Source organism: Mustela nigripes, chromosome 18 (assembly GCF_022355385.1).
Source record: "Mustela nigripes isolate SB6536 chromosome 18, MUSNIG.SB6536, whole genome shotgun sequence".
NCBI classification, from domain to species: domain Eukaryota; kingdom Metazoa; phylum Chordata; class Mammalia; order Carnivora; family Mustelidae; genus Mustela; species Mustela nigripes.
Genome location: NC_081574.1, coordinates 17,469,008 through 17,481,233, shown reverse-complemented (window position 1 = coordinate 17,481,233; position 12,226 = coordinate 17,469,008). Strand labels below are relative to the sequence as shown.

Here is a 12,226-nt window from a genome sequence, read left to right as displayed (position 1 = left end):
CACAGTAGTGCCCAATAAATTGTATCTATTATTTTTGATATTACGGACAAACATGTTTCCAGGGTCAACTTCCTCTTTGGACTTTTGAGCTGGGAAAGAAAATCGATGATTGACATGCCATTCATTCATTCATTCATTTGTTCATTTAACAAACTTTTTCAATTTTTTAAAGATTTATTTATTTATTTTAGAATGAGAGAGAGAGATCAAGCACATACATCCATGTACAGAAGTGGAGGGAGGGCCAGAGGGAGAGAATCTCCAGCAGACTCAGTGCAGGTCATGGACCCTGACTCACAGCACAGTGCCATGACTCATGAGATCATGACCTCAGCCGAAATCATGAGTCCGTTGCTTAACAATAGAGCTGCTCTGGAGTCCCCATTTGACATGTTTTAAAAGCTTATGAGTAAGGTGCTATATTCAGTGACAGAAATATAAAAATAGAAAAGAATCCTTACCCTCGAGGGGCTCAAATTCTAATAGGGAAGAAAGGTAAAACCAAAGAAGTATAGAGTGATGCAATAAGGAATGCAGTATGTACCACGAAGACCCATGAGTTCAATTCTGCCCCATCAGGGTGCAGGAAACCTACCCTGGATAAGGGAAGGGAGTTAGGTCTAGAACAATAAGGACTTGTTCTCCAGGCGCCCCTCTTCTATGACCAATTCTTTGCTGGGTGCAGGAAGCTTGGCAAGATGACTTTTAATTTTGTGTTTCTATTTCCATATTTGATCTCACCATTCAATCACCTAATGCACTGCAAAAAATAAATAAATAAAAATAAATAAATAAATTGGAAAGGTTTCATTGCCAGGCTGTAACTACAGAATTTGTGGTCACAAGAACAAATTTAGAACAGACACACTTCATATAAAGGAATTCATTTCCAAAATGATCAGAGAATGGTCCATCTCCACAACGACTATGACTCAGAAAAAGTGAGATTTAATCAAAGTCTCAAAGAAAACTTCAATCATCTGTGTAGCCAAGGTTAGAAACTTCTGTCTCCTGATCCCTAGGACAGTCTTAACCATCAAATGGTAAGAGAGGGAGGCCATTTTCCAAGCTGTCGCCTCCCCTGGGCACAGAGCCTCAGCGTCCTGAGGGCAGTTGGTCTAAACTGTCCCACAAGGGGGTGGAAGAGAAAAGAATAAACACAAGGAAAGTTCCAAAGTCTTCCTCAGAGAGCAGATGTGATGACTTTGTTCCTTTAAGCCTGTCTGTGGCTGAGAGACTGAGGCCCTCCCCCCTCTGCAGCCTCTTCTCTGCCAGTAGCTTGGGCCAAGTGAGAAACAAAGCCCAGACTCAACGAATTGACTGATGGCCCAGAGAAGCACAAGCCATCTGATGCCTTCACGTGGGAGCCTGCGTGGGCCCCTCATGTAAAGAACACGGTAACTGAGTCTGCCAGGCCCACGCCCATGGAGAGTTCTTTTATCTCTGACCTTGTGGGTCACCCCATATAGCAGAAGGCAAACTAAGTTCCTGCTACCCTAGCTGGTGCAGCAATCAGCTGGAGAAGAGCCAAATTTGTCTCTTTCACAACTCATGTCCGAAACAAATGAGCAAACAAACATGGTTCCAGAAAAATAGGGGGAAAAAAAGAACAATCTTGTTCCTAAAGGGAAGAAGGATGGTAAGGATAGCTACTCCCTGAGCATTTCACTCTCAGATTCTCTAATCTTGACGAAATCTATCCCAAAGTCCCCTCCCTTCCACCCCAGGACCTGTATATTCAGAGAGAAGGCCCACTCTTCGGTAAAAAGAGACAAGATGGGTATTTGTTTTAGCTCAGAAGAATACTTGGCAACCAGGTCTAACTGGGAAGCTTCAGAAACCAATCAATTTGATATTTCATGTGCTCACTCTGACCCAGGGAAAGAAGAACCCAGAAAAATCTGTTCTAGAATGTTCTCTGCAAAAGTACATAGGATGTTTGGGGAATCCAATGTCTCCACCATAAGATGCTACAAAATCCAGAAGCAATTAAAATAGAGAAGGATTTCCCCCAATCCTGGGGAAAAAACCATCTACCCAGACTCCTCCTTCTCCAAGTAAAGCCATGGGTGGTGGCTGTGACATGGAAATTGAGGAACATTCCTGTCTATCTGTTCCTACCTTTGGCTTAGTGAAAGGAGTGAAGACTCAGAGATAAAAGGTTGCCTCTGGAAACTCCACACAGAGCCAGAAAAGCTGGAGGATCCAGGAGGGACTCTCCTCAGAATATTAACAGTGGTTATCTCCATGTCGCAAGATTTTATGGATTTTCCCTTTCATTTTGAATTTTTCTTGGTTGTTTGAAATGTGTCTTTATAACAGAGCTGAACTGTGTTACAATCAGGAACAAGATAAAGTATGTACAACCATGTCTTCTGCCTCTTTTCAGAGACCTCAGTAAAATAAAAATGAAGGAATACATTCAAAAGAGTCAAGGTAGTTGTAGGAAAGATCCCAACACATTTCCAATAAAGGGAAAGAGCATAAAAGCCTACTGATGAATAATTGGATCAATGAAACCATATTCCAGAATGGTGGCCAGGGCGGAAGGAAGGGATTTCAGAGATCCCTGAAATCATCTGCAGATGAACTGGCCAGTTGGTGGTGCCCCACACTCGCCTCCCCCATTCCAGTTTGGAATCTGGGCCACCAAACTCCAGGAAAAATCAGAACTCCCTTCTCTGCAGAGGTCAAATGTTCTTTCTGAGAATTAGGGCTTCTAGTTCTCTGTGTAACTACCCCCCTGCTTTTGACATTCGAGAGCTTTCTAGTCAGCATCCTCTTTCTGCTCACACCAATGTAAAGCTTGCCCATCCACTAGCCCCACCACAAGGTGGCATGGCATTGGGACACCCAGGGATGTAATGCAGGAAATCCACTTAACTTGAAGGAACAGCACATGTTTCATGATATTGGGTCCATAGTGTATTATTAGTTCAGAGCCAGTCTCAGTATTTAGGGAAAGAATTGATTAATGCATTAATAATTTCAGTTTATATTAACATAAAGTTTGGTTTCCAACCTTGAGAATCAGCCTCACAGAACACAGAAGAGTTAAATATGTTTATTAAGAACGTGGTATGATCAACCTTGACAGTGTAAAAACAAATTCCAGACGTCAGAAAATGAGAAGGATATGGGGAGAAGAAGGGTAGAGCCCTGATATCTTAATCTAATTTAGCTAGGAATCGGGAGGCACTTTCCATGTAAATTGGTTCAGCTATTATGGAAAATAGTATGGCGGGTCCTCCAAAAATTTAAAATAGAACTACTATATGATCCAGTAATCCTACTGGATTACTATGTTAAGCTATATAGCCAAAGGAAACAAAATCACTATCTTGAAAAGTTATCTGTACTCTGTTCATTGCTACGTTATTTGTAAAAGCAAAGACTTGGAAGTAACCTAAGTGTCTACTGGCAGATGAATGAATAAGAAAAATGTAATTTATATATATATAATTGAATATTATTGAATATTGAATATTAATATTGACTATCATTCAGCAATTAAAAAAAAGAAAGGTATTCTGTCATGTGGGAAAACATGGGTGAAACTTGAGAGCATTCTGTTAAATAAGTAAGTCAGAGAATGACAAATACTACATTGTCTCACATATAGAATCTTTTAAAAAAAAATCTACATTCTTAGAAATAGGGAATAGAATGGTAAATGGTGGTTGCCAGAGTTTTGTGAGTCAGGGAGATGACTATGTTGGTCCAAGGGCACAAATCTTCAGTTAGAAGATGAATGAGTTTGGGGAATCCTAACATGGAAATAGTATGATGATTGAAAATTGCTAAGAGAGTAGATCTTAAATGTCCTCCACACAGAGAAAAAGTAATTATATGAAGTGAAGAGGAACATGTTGACTCATATTATTGTGGCAATCATTTCATACCACATATGTATACCAATCATTATTTTGTACATCTTAAATTTACACAGTTTTATGTCTATTACATCTCAATAAAGCTGGAGAAAAAGAGGTACTTTCTAAAGCTGATAGAATATAAAAATATACATTGACATTATTAGTCTGAGGTACAATGAAATGAATAGTAGAACAAAAATAATTGTTAAAAATTGGGGAGAGGAAAAGAGGGTAGGATAAAGTACATTAAATCCTTCTAGTGATTAGACAGTGTTTTAAATTAATAAACCAGGAGGCAGTATATAAATTTGGGGTCAGGTTGGTAACCACCAGAATTAAGAGCAGAAAGCATTCACTTCTAGAAACTAGGGTAAGCACTGAGAAGGGTAGGGGGCAATTCTAACTCCTCATTGTAAGACCTTTCCTTCTTCTTTCTTTTCTTGTCTTGCCTTTTCTTCTTTTCTTTCCTTTTTTCTTTCTTTTTCCTTTTTGCTTCTTTATTTTTCAGTGTTCATAATAAACATTAGTACAGAAATGAGAGGAGAAAGAAAGAACAGAACAAAAGAGGAGTGAGGAAGGGATGGGAGGGGAAGAGAGAGAGAAGAAATGCCAAATGCTTTCAGGAGGTCACTTCTCACTATATCATACTACTGACACTCTGTTAATATAATTTAGCACAGTTGTCAGATAGTATAAAATCAGATGGTTTGGTTGGTTTCTTCATCTCCTGGAAAGGATTTGAGTCTCTGACAGTCACTGTTATACAGTTAAGACACAAGGTGCTGTAGCCCCCAAGTCCAATGAGGGCTTATGCCCCCAGACTGGCTCACTTCCTCTCCTGGTTTGTCATTGAGGGCCAGCCTCTCTTTGACCCTGTCTCTATAGACTCACCCAGCTTGGACCCAGGACTCTGCTTGGACCTTCAGCTTCTGGGTTTTTCACAGGTTCTTCATCCTGGCCTTGTCTCTCTTCATCTGGCCTCCAATCCAGTCAGTCCAAGGTTGATCTGTGGTCTCCAGGCCCAATAAGCCTAAGAGAATAGAGCACTCTTGCTTAACATGGATGACTCAGGAGATGGGCAACCCAAGAAAACTCCCTAGCAAGGAAGGCTGTGTGCTGGAACGAAGAATCGTGCTGTGGTTAGTAGATACAGTGTAAGCTTTGGGGTTGAACTGAGATGCTCCAGTCCTGGATCTGCTGCTAACTGTATCACCTTGGTCAGAAGACTTCGCTTCTCTGAGCTTCTCTTCCTTCTGTAAAGTGGGGATAATAACATTGCTGGTGTGCACAGTCTCATTGAGAAGATCAAATGAGACCTAGTATATATAAGGACTAACACACTGCTGATTTGCAGGAGGTGTAAGACATTAGGTCCTCTCCGACCTCCATTTCTCCTATCTTCCTGCTTCCCTTTCTTTTCCTTCCATATGGGTGAACACAAAGCGAAAACCAACGAAATGCTCTGAAGAGATCACATCTAGGTTTGGTAAAGTTGGGACAGATTCTGATTCTGCTGCTGTGAGTCTCTATGACAGCCATAAAGCTCTCTGCCCTTGGGTAAAATTCCCTCTTCTGGGCAGCTTGCCTCTAAGGTAGAGGAGGCATCTGAGGCCACAAGATCCACTAGGACTTTGGGTCATAACACTTTTAAATTTTAGAATTGGCAAGACCTCAGAGGTCATCCAGTCACTGGCTATCATGTACAGGGAAGTAACTTGAGACCCAGAGCAGTTGTCTCGTTCAGTATCACACACCAGCTAGACTGAATTCCCACTCACTGCTCTTCTGAAAAGAAAGATACTCTGAGAAAGTTGTGTTTCTGTGTCAAAGAACGTCAGTTGTGCAGTAAAATGTGGTCATAAGTGTGACAAGTATGGAAAAGATGTATGATTGATAAGCTCTAAACTAGAAAAAGGACATGCATTTTTAGTGTTTAAAAAAATATGAATACATTAAATGACGCTGTAGTTAAATGCCACTATACATTAAAGGAAAATTTTGCCCATTCACCAAAAAAGAAACAAAGGTGACAGATAACAGATGGGATTAGGTAGTGAGTTTATTAAACAGCGTCTATTAAATGCAACAGACATAATATAACCCAAACAAAAGCAACCAGAAATCCCGTTGCTTAGTGTTTTAAAAGTATGGCTAAAAATCTACAGCAAAGGGGCGCCTGGGTGGCTCAGTGGATTAAAGCCTCTGCCTTAAGCTCTGGTCATGATCCCAGGGTCTTGGGATCGAGCCCCACATCGGGCTGTCTGCTCAGCAGGGAGCCTACTTCCCTCTCTCTCTCTGCCTACTTGTGATCTCTCTCTCTCTGTCAAATAAATAAAAATCTTTAAAAAAAAAATCTACAGCAAAAGTTATGTAAGAAAGTTAAATAATTTCCAGAGTTTTCTTGTATCTGATGAGTTAGTACGTTAGTATACATATTTTTTTTTCATGGAGTTGATTAAGAGTCATAGGCTGGAAGACCACTTGGGTATGATACCATTATGATAATTGTAAGAACCATAAAATGGCAGTTTGGGGTGCCAAGACAGTCTGATAATTTGAATGGATATGCTTCTCGGGCTGAGCTAAAGGTCATGCAATCACATGTTTAACCCTCTTCAAGCACGGATATCATATTCTGCTGTGTTTTGTGGAATTTGGGTGGATCAGTGTAGATGGTTTTCAGTAGGGAAGGGCTTTTTGATTGGTTAAAAGAAACTGACTTATTCATGTGACCCAAGGAAAACTCTTCACACCAACCCACAAAAAACTAGACTATCGAGAAACCCTTGGAATCTTTGTCTTCAAGAGTGTCCATGAGTATAGTATAGGTACTATGCACTGTAGTTCAAAAATATGTTTCAATTCACTCATTTAAGAAGAAATTACCTCTAAGAAACTCATTTTGTGGGGAATTATCTGGCTTATTTGACTGTAGTGGGCTACGTTTTCCAGAAATGAAAGTGATGGTCTAAACTTCATTTGCAAACCAGTAGATTTGGAGACGAGGCTCCAAAATCAAGCTTAATGAAAATGAAGTAACTCTGTGGAGTTTGCTTTTCTCAATTAATCCTAAGAGGACAGAGAATGCAGTATAGACTGACATTATTGAATCGTAGGCCAGAGCAGTACTAAAAACTAAACATGGCAGTATTGAAGTAGCTGAATTCTTATAGTGCAAATATCCTATATGCCTGGAACACAAAGTAGAGGATTAGAAGTGGCCATTTTGGTAGAGAAAAAAAAAGGTGTCAGACACCCAGATGTATATTAAAGAAGAAATGATTTATAAAAAGGAAAGTTTTGCCTTATTATTGAATACGGTTTGCTCTCAATTTGCATTTTTCGATAAATTTAGATTCAGATTTTTACATAAATTTAGATTTTCATGTAAAATAGATTCAGCATAACACATATTTATATATCTCCCGCAGGCATTAAGCTTCGATCAAAAATAAAGCCTGTGTGTTCATTTTTCTTAAATCCCATCACTTCACTCATCTCTGCGATGTGCCCTCTGGGCAGTCTTTCAGCCCCTAGCCTGGGGATCCCTGAACCTGAGGGAGGACTGGCTTCTGCACAGCCTATGGCTGATGCAACAGTTAAAATATCTGAGTTCAGGAGCAGAAACGCAGGACACTCCCACTGCATGCACAAGTGTCTTTGGATTGGGCCACCAGAAGCTATGTCTATAATACTGGGTCCCACCTTCAGAGCCCAGAGCGGACTTTTGAAAGTCTCAGCTCCCCTTGTGCTGGGCCTTGAAACCAGGACTGAGCATCAGCACCTCTGGACCAAGCTAGCCTGGAGCCACAGGAATGCTTTTTGAATGAGAAATGGAGGCTCTCAAGAGGGAGATACCTGACTTCCTGTTAACAGGACAAGTTGAGGCCTCAGTGACCGATCGACACGACAAAAGAGAGATTAATTTATATTTTTTGTTTTTAGTACATCTCAGTAATAGGATTGGATTCATCCTAACGCTGGATTTGTGTCATGCTGCCATCACTGGCCCATGCATGTTTTCTGTGAGTGTCCAGCTGAATGCATTTTTATTATGATGATGATTATCATCATTATTTAATTATTCAGCACCCTGAAAGCATTCATTCTCCAAGTTCCACGTTGAAGGATACGAAGCCCCATTATAAACCCAACTCAGAGGAGAAGTAAGAGAACGGCATGCAGACAGGACAACCAGCATGAAAGGAGCATCTCCTGCTTACCAGGCACTATGAGGGGCCCTTTGCAAACATTTTGTATGTAATTCTCCCAAAGATGTCCCTGGCAATCCGAGGCAGGCCAGCGGCAGTTCATGCTTCCTACCTGGGGTCCCTTCCCACTGCTGTAAGCCGAGCGGTCAGACCTACACTTGTAGACAATGTCAAGAACATTTCAGCGTGGCATTCTCTAGTCTCAGATGGCTGGGGGCTTTGGTGTTGGGTAGTTTTCAATTTTCACAGCTGAACTTTAAAATCTCATTAAAACAGCTTTTTGTTGCTATTTGCAGAGTTGACATCAGTAATGAGTCAGCAAATAAGCAGACACAGCAGGTTGCCTCTCTTGGCAGGTGTAATAAGGGACCGACAAAGTACACGACTGAGAAAGAAAAATGTGGTTTCAGAGCTCAAGCGTGTGAGCCCCTTTGTAAGGATCGTCTGCTGTAAATCCTGGCTGATCTTTATATGTGAATGACTTCGGAAGGAAAAGAAGCCTCTTTCTTCTCCCCCATTGCTGGCAGTGTTTGCACTGGCAGAAGAATCGGATGGGTGGGTTGCTAACAAGTTTGGAAACGTCTGTTAGTGTCTGATGCAACCGATGTCCTGAGGAACATTTTTTTTTTTTTTTTAATGTTCTGGACTAGAAGAAATAGCTCTCAGATTTTGAGCTGTTCTCAGTCCCCAAGCTGGCCCTTACCTAGGGTTTTAAAAGATTTTCTTAACATCTGGCTGGAAGAACTATGAGAAAATAATACAGTGGCTCCGTATTATCTGCAGGTCTGCTCTGGACAAGGAACTGGGCTTGGTGCTGCTGAGTCAGATGGGCCCTTCCTTCCCTTGAGAGGCTCTCAGGCTCTGGGCAGGGCTCTGAACATCGGAATTCCCGGGCAAAAGAAAGAAAGGGTCAGCAGAAGTTCTGAGAAAGGTGCTGATGGTCAATGCACTCCTTCAGATGCCATCTGCAACTAGGCGTGCAAAGACACCTCTGTGAGCTCAAGGATGGAGGACAGGGTCTCCGCTGGGGTGCAGCTGGGCAGAAGGCGACTAGCACAAGGAGACAGGGAGAAGGTTCTCTTAGGTTAGAGGCACTGTGAAAAGAGGACATAGGCGGACATCTCAAAGCCAGATACAAGGACAGCAAGAGGTCACCCCTTCTAGAACCCCTCTTCCCCAGGGGTACGGCCTCCCCCGCCCTTGACCCCCTTCCTTTGCAACTTCATTCCAATCCTCTGGGCTCCCGGGCTCCCGTGCCTTCAGCAGGAGCTCGCTTCTGCCTGTTTTCCTCCCCCCCCCCCCCCCCACCCCATTTCTGCTTCCCTAGAGGCCAGGTGTCTGCGCAGTATGGACTAACTTACTAAATGACTGAAACGACTAAATTAGTAATGACCCGACTGGTTTGCTTCTTAGGAGGCCTATCTTTTGGGCGGCACTCTGTCATTCCACAGCGGGTGGGAAGGAAGACATTTGAGGACTTGGAATTGTGAGTTCTTAGAAGAGCCCTTCCTACTGTGCAGCCTTCCTACTGCTTGCATGGAAACTTCCTAAATCACCCCCAATGGCAGACAGGCCCTTGTTTTGGCAGCACCCGGTCCCTCCTGCCTGCAGGTGACGCAGACACCAGCCTTATGTGGCGTCTTTATTTCAGGTCTCTACCTCGGTAGCATGCAAGAGGATTAAGGTCTGAATCCAGGGCACAAAGCCTCTCTTCAGGCCTTGGGGGTGCCCGGAGGGGGGCGGTCCCCGGGTCAGGGAGACCTTGCCCAGTCGGCGGGGAGAACAAGCCGCTACTCAGGCCGGCTGGCTGTTTACATCAGGGACACAGGCGCTCCCTACCAGCTGCCGCTGCCGCCCTGACCGTGTTGGGGAAGCTGCTGACAGCCCGCGGGAGGATAATGTGGGCATTCATCGCCTGCAGCTGCTCCCGCCGCGCATGCTCCCGGGACACAGGGGAGCACACCAAGTGGGGACGCGGAGGGCGGGGGAGGGGAGAAGGCCTCGGGCCGGGTGTGCGTGGCCGCCACCGCAGGGAGGCCCGCAGCCCCGCTCGGAGCAGCGCCGCGGCATCGGCTGCCAGGGAAGGTGAACTTTTCTTGCCTGACCTGCCTAAGTCTCTAATGGGGCTAGTTAAACATTTCTAGCATTTCCAAATACTCTTCTTGATTTTCCCCCACTGAGCCACCTGCTAAGCAAGGGTGGGCAGACCCGATACCCTCGAATCAAAGGATCAGTGCAACGTTTTTTTTTTTTCTTTTTTTGGGTCAGTGATTTTGGGATGAGCTGGGTCAGTGATTTTGGGATGTACTGATAAGAGAGTCCGGATGGGGAATGAGACCTCGGGTCTATTCCCAGTCTTACGACCGTGGCCTTGACCCTGGAGCGGTTATGTAACTGTTCCCGGGCTTCTGTGTCCTCACCTTTAAAATGAACATCATAACAACTGTCCTACCTGCTCTACGGGGTGGCTGTGAAGGATGAAATGACCAAAAAACAACCATAAATCACGTTATAAGAGACCAATAAGGCCCAGAGGGCAGGGATGGGCAAGCTTGCCAGGAAGGGCCCCCCAGTAAAATCACATAAGGAATAATATGTCATAATAATAATTATATATTATATATATAATAATATATCACATGAGGAATACGAGACATAAGATCTCTGTTATTTTTCCTTCTTCCTGGTTTTTTTTTTGTGTTTGTTTGTTTGTTTGTTTGTTGCCACCCTTTAAAAATGTAAAAACTATTTCAGATCATGGGTTGCCCAAAAACACACCCTGGACAGGATTTGGAGCACAGGTGATGATTTGCCAACCTCTGCTGGAGACAGAGCACAGGTGAGGGCCCGAGGCAGGTCAGCCCTCTAAAGGTTGTGATACAACTAAATATAAAGAAGTATTAACAAATAAATGATATATTCAGTAGTATATGACTATAAATAAGTATGCATATCCATTGTCTTTCTTGGGGCCTCCGCTGGTGAAATTCCTTGAGCCCCAGCCCTAAAGCCGTCTTATTTGAGAGCTGCTAGAATCTTCTTGTTGTTTGAGGAGCTCTTCCTTGCCTGGACTACAGCATCTATGCTGACTCACTAGTAGCCTTAAACCGCAGGCCAGGCTGCAGTCCTAACTTTCCGTAAGAGGTTCCCTGGGCCCTTGTACCAACAAAACCCTGTGCAGACCATCCTGCTCATCCAGCCAGTGCTGCCTGGGCATAGCTCCTGCAGGAAACATAGGGCAAAGGACTTTATCTGGGGGCAGCTACTACCCATGGAAGAAGCAGTTCACATTGCTTGTGACAAGTGGCACACACCAGGACTTTGTTGATGATGCCTTTTGGAGTTGTGTCATTATTTCTCCTATAATACCTTAATGCGGTCAGTTGACATTATCACTTTCATTTGCAAAGAGGAGAATATTTAAACATAGTACTCAAGGCACGACTGTCAACCTTCACGATTGGGTGGAACAATGGTTTCTTGTTCCTTCTGCCTCCGATGAGGGGTCAGGTCCCTGCTTCCCCTGGCCTGTCTCTTTCCTCTTTCCTGATCCTCATTCCTTGTTTGAAGACATGAGCAAAGCCGCCCAATGAGACCTGGCAGAGAGCAAAGAATGTTTGTTTTATCCTCTTCCCTTCCGAAGAATTTCCAAATCAAAACAGCAGATCAGTATCATGATCTAGCCCAGAAGAATGAAAGCAGCCTGATTTCAGATATACCCATACAAGGAAGAGGAAAGCTGACCTGAGAAATCTTGCTTTTGTTGGTCCTCTGTGGAGATAGGAGAACGTAAATGCTACAGTTTGGAGCCAGTTTCTGAGATAGAGACCATTTGTACCTTCTTTTGACAGAAGGCAATATGGAGACCCAGAAAGAGTGTGTGCTTTTCAAGATGACTGGTGCTCAGAGCTCAGACCAGCACTGCTGTCTCTGACCGTGTTTCAGTCCCTTGTCTACTACACCTGTTGCTTCCCAGAGTGCCAGCTGCCGGATGGTCACAGCCCCACAAAGCTACACCTCACGTCTGTCGATTTCAGTTATTGACCTTGCAAAGTCTTTTCCCACTTCCTGTGAGGATCTCTATCACTTCTAATTCAATACCATGTTTTCCCTCTGAATGATTTTTACATTTTGTTAACA

At 43.4% G+C, this 12,226-nt stretch overlaps 1 long non-coding RNA gene across 1 annotated transcript; it reads right to left on the bottom strand.

The window, feature by feature from the left end:
* Positions 1-249: 249 nt before the first annotated feature.
* LOC132006514 (uncharacterized) lies at positions 250-8,419 on the bottom strand. The gene is made up of 3 exons (XR_009401122.1): positions 8,099-8,419; positions 4,767-4,905; positions 250-760 (listed from the first exon to the last, which is right to left on the bottom strand). It is a non-coding gene; the product is annotated as an uncharacterized LOC132006514 (long non-coding RNA).
* Positions 8,420-12,226: the final 3,807 nt, after the last annotated feature.